This window comes from Sesamum indicum, linkage group LG3, assembly GCF_000512975.1.
Source record: "Sesamum indicum cultivar Zhongzhi No. 13 linkage group LG3, S_indicum_v1.0, whole genome shotgun sequence".
Classification (NCBI taxonomy): domain Eukaryota; kingdom Viridiplantae; phylum Streptophyta; class Magnoliopsida; order Lamiales; family Pedaliaceae; genus Sesamum; species Sesamum indicum.
Window position 1 is genome coordinate 11,110,584 of NC_026147.1, and position 4,796 is coordinate 11,115,379.

Sequence of the window (4,796 nt, forward strand, 5' to 3'; positions counted from 1 at the left end):
TTCTTTCTAGTCTTGATTAAAAAAGTTGTTCTTTGGATTTTCATATTATACTTCCAAAGTAATGATCCTACTGTACTTTGGCAATTTGAAATCTAATTTACTCCTATAGTGGGGTTTATTTAGGTTATGCACATGACTACAAGTATTTCAATTGACCTTCTCGGAGCAAGTGCTTGCTGAAAATTCCAAGAAAACAATAGCATTCACCGGGAGCAAAGTTTCGTCCAATGTTTATAAGCTTGCTTACTACAGGGATTGGCAAACTTACTGCGCTCTTTATCGTCCTACGAGTATCATATAATATTAGACTTCATGGTTTGAAGTTGCCCTTTGTAACTGGTACTACCGGATATTGTGTTGGTGCTAATAGCATCTTTAGAGTCAATGTTGGTTATTTTACCAATGGTTTCACACATTATGGGCAAATGCCTTGTTAATTAGACGTGTAACAACCTGTTCTTTCCTTGCTTCCAGTATATATGTAGATGAGGATATTGTGGTTCTAACAAAGAAAACTTCAGTTCTTTTCAGATATGCTTTTGACTTTACTAGTTAAAGGTAAGACATCTTTAGTGGAATTCTCTTTGTGTCGAATAGCCTTCCTAGGATGTCATGTCTCGTGTCAAATGTAACCCTTGTGTCTATCCCAGTGAGCAGACCATGTGAAAAAGGGGTCTCATGAAAAGAACTTGACAATGATTCATCTGAAAATAAGCTCTGATTGGCAGGTCATGTCGTCTTGTTCCCACATGATGAGAAGCATTCTTATTTCAAGATAATTGCAGTTCTGTATCAATTTTTGTATCTCTTAGAACTCCAGGTCAGAATATCTTTATTTCTTCCTTTCATTAACTTTTGCCTTTCTCTAAGATTTTGAATTGATTTAATATGCTTGTTCCTCGATGTTACTGAGCTCTCCTCAGCATGTTCAGATTAAAGGGTTACTTGTTCTTGAAATGTGGGGTTGGAATTGTTCATGAAAGAAAATCAGAACTATTTCTGTTACATCATTTAGTTTCCACCATTGCAATTCAAGAATAATGTGTTTGGACGCTGTAATTGGTGAGTGTGAGAAGAACCCTTGTGCGATATTAGGTTAAGTATGCTAACATTAGCATAATTAGTATCCTGTATAGAATTTTGGCAGGTAAGATTTGGGGCCAAGATTTGCTGCATCTGCTGTGACCACAGCAGCCCAGATTGCATCATTTCGCTGGTTATATTATTGTTAATCTTTCTGCTGTTTGGTCTTTTGCTTTTAGCATAAGATTGTGGAGCATCAAATTCTCTTGCAGTTGGTCTTAAGCAGCTCTTGATAGCAGATACACTTGTTTTTTTAATTTGGTTGTTGAATGGTACAAAAACAAGTCTTGTAATCGTTCCTATATGGAGTTGCGCGACACTGAATAAAATGATGTCAGTATTTTGCTTTAGCGTAAATTACAATGAAAGTCACAGACCTGTAGTAAAATTATGCAAATCACCCCTCATTTTTGGATAACTACACATACATCTACAGAAGTGTCCACATTATTACATTGTCCCTTCAGTCATCTCCGGCCTGAAAAAAGGTGGCGTAAGCGAAAAATCGCCCCTGTCGGTTTGGCTCAGTTTCCACACTTTGTTGTGGACCATAATGACCATAAGGGGTGTATTTGTAATTAGTGAACACTCCAGGGAGTGTTAGTGAAATATTATGGAAAATAGCAATATGAGCATTGAAAGATGATAGTTGGTCATTGCATATCTCTGCACCCCTATTGTTTGTTTATTAAACTACTTAGCACAATGACAAATATATCCGAGCAATTAAAATTACTAAATAGTTTATTAGAACTTTGTCTTTTTATAGCAACCTTTTGTTTATTCTTTTCAAAATTAACGAACAATTAATATGTCAATAAATTTTTAAACATTTAGAAATAAAAAGATATCATTAAAAGAATACCATAAAAAAGAATGATGTGTATAACTAATATTACTAAAATGGTAAACATCTATAATATGAGAATTTAACGATATTGACAACAATCAAAAGTAAGATTTTAGAAATAAAATATTTTAATTTATTAATTGTAGACTAGATTTCAATTGTATGCTAACAAAAGATAATTTATTTTTGTTTAGATTAAATTTATAAAAGTAAACTAATTATGGTTAATAAAAATAAATAAGTGTTAAGAATAAAATAGTTATCACTAATAAAAAAAACTATGTTTGTATTAAATTGAAGTAATGAACGAAAGTTCAATTTTCAAATAATATTTTATTATTTGATTTTTCAATATTAGATAATCATATATGTACATAAAAGATTAAATGGGTTATGGGTGTTTGAATGAGTTTATAAACTCTTTCAAATATTTTATAAGATGTTCGACAGTTTATAAATTCTAAATTTTGCTAATTATTTTGTCAGGAGTTTATAAGATTTTAAAATAAAATCTTTTTTATCTTATCAGGTCTTTAAGTAAAGGCAAAAAATAACCTTTAATGCAATTGTATTTCAAATTTAGAAGCCAATAAAGAATGTAACAATATTTTGACAAAATACAAATACTGATACTACCGATATTTAACTAAAATAAGATTTTATTAACAATAATTAATAAATTATTAATTTAAAATCATTTCACGTCACTAATTTAAAAATAAAATTAAAGACATCAGGATATCAGTAAAGAAAAGACATATCATAACAGAAATAATATAATAATAATAATAAATAAAATTGAAAACATAGCAAATCGTCGGAAAAAATTACAAAGCGAGCAAGATCGATTTTATTAAATTGAAATTTCTTATAAAAAAAATTTCAAACTAAGGAGGAATATTAATTAATAAATTTTATTTTAAGATTGGATATATATTTTATATATTATATTTTACTTTTGAACTAACCTATTCGAAGACAAGATTATCAAATATAATAATAGTAAATACAAAATAAAAAATTTCAGTTTTAAAGATTAAAGTTTTTATTTAATAGTATCAAGTAAATTTAAAAATTACACATAATAGAATTAAATGGTTTTAAATCAACTATTGTCGTTTTTTTAGATATAATTGTATATACTAATGTTTCAACGATAGAAATATAAAAAAAAAATTATGAACTTAATATTGTTTTATAGCTAATAAGTGATATATTTACCTCTAAACATGCAACGCACGCAATACGTTGTCGTCAATATGAAGTAGAAAGTCATAATTTTCATCCACATTATTGTATGAAGATGAATGAAACCTAAAAATTACAGTATTAGGAACATGGGCAACAAACTCCCGATTTTTCTGTTCATATACAGTATTTCTTCAGCTCTTTTCCTACTTCATTTCCTAATTTGTCTTGCATTCTTCTTCTCGGCCTTATCCTTTCTAACACTTCAAATCGGGGAACATCATTCTCAAGATCCCATATGTGTAGTTTGTGTTAGTACCGTAGGTGATCAAAAGTCAATTAATTGGTTGTTTTGTAATATTAAACATCATAAATATAATTATTTTTTGGTTATTTTTATCGTGGATAATGCCCACTTGATGTCGACTGAAACCAACTTCTTATGGTTGGTCTAAAACTTTACAAATCAAGTACCCTCGAGAATGGTCATTGAGGAATTTATAGAGACTTGCACAAAGTGGTGCATTCATGCGATGAGTATCGCGTTTCATCGACAACAGACGTGTGACGCTTATGTGCTCCAATGGGTGCTTGGCGAGTGGGTTGTCAAGTACAACTAATTGACTCGTTGGAGTTGTCATATTAAAGCTCGTGTGACATGATTGAAATGACTAGAACTCTTTATCGATGATAGTACGACAATTAGTCCTCTAACCTAAGGAGCCACAATAGCCTTGTGTATGGGGCAACTATGTCTTGGTTCTGGTTGATGTGACTGTGGTACAACGTGGTTATCAAAAGCTCTGCACCAGTGCAGTCAAAACGTTCACAGAGGGCTGTTGTACTCCAAGATAGAATCCATCGCTCATCACAAAACGATGGCGATCTCCTATGTCCTCTAAACTTTATTAATCTTTGAAGGCAAAATTTCACTTTTGGTCCCACTAAATAGGACCATTCTCACTTTTGGTCCCGCGCTTTAGGTGCTCAACACTTATAGTCCCAAAACCCTAATTTTTTAACACTTTTAGTCCCACACCGTTAAAAACTGACGGAAACGGCACGTGACACGCACGTGCCGTTAGTCAGCTGGTATGGTCCATGTTGGTCAACGGCAAAATATCACTTTTGGTCCCACTAGATAGCGTTATTCTCACTTTTGGTCCCACGCTTTACGTGTTCAACACTTGTAGTCCCAAAATTCTAGGGCCCGTTTGGTTGTGTTTTCATTTTCATTTTCAATTTCCAACATTTGGAAATAGGTAGAAATGCTTTATTGGTTTTTGTGCGAAAACTGATAATATATTTGGATTAGTTGTTTCTAAATATAGGTATATAGGTGTGAGAATGTTGAGTATATGTATATGTATTTTTGATGTGACAGAAATTGGTTATAAGGGTTGACCAAATTGATTCAACATTTGTGTCTTTTTCTATTCATATTTATGTATAGATATATACATATATATTGTGAATGCCAAATAAAAATGTGAAGAATATACTTTATTCAATACTTTATTTAAATAAGTTAGGTCTAAATTAAATAAATAATTTAATATGACCAAGACATCAACAATATAATTCTGTTTATATTTTCAATTTCAATTAAAATATTTTTTTTGATTTTATATATATCAATAAAATAGTATTTTATATTAAGGTGCAATATAAATTT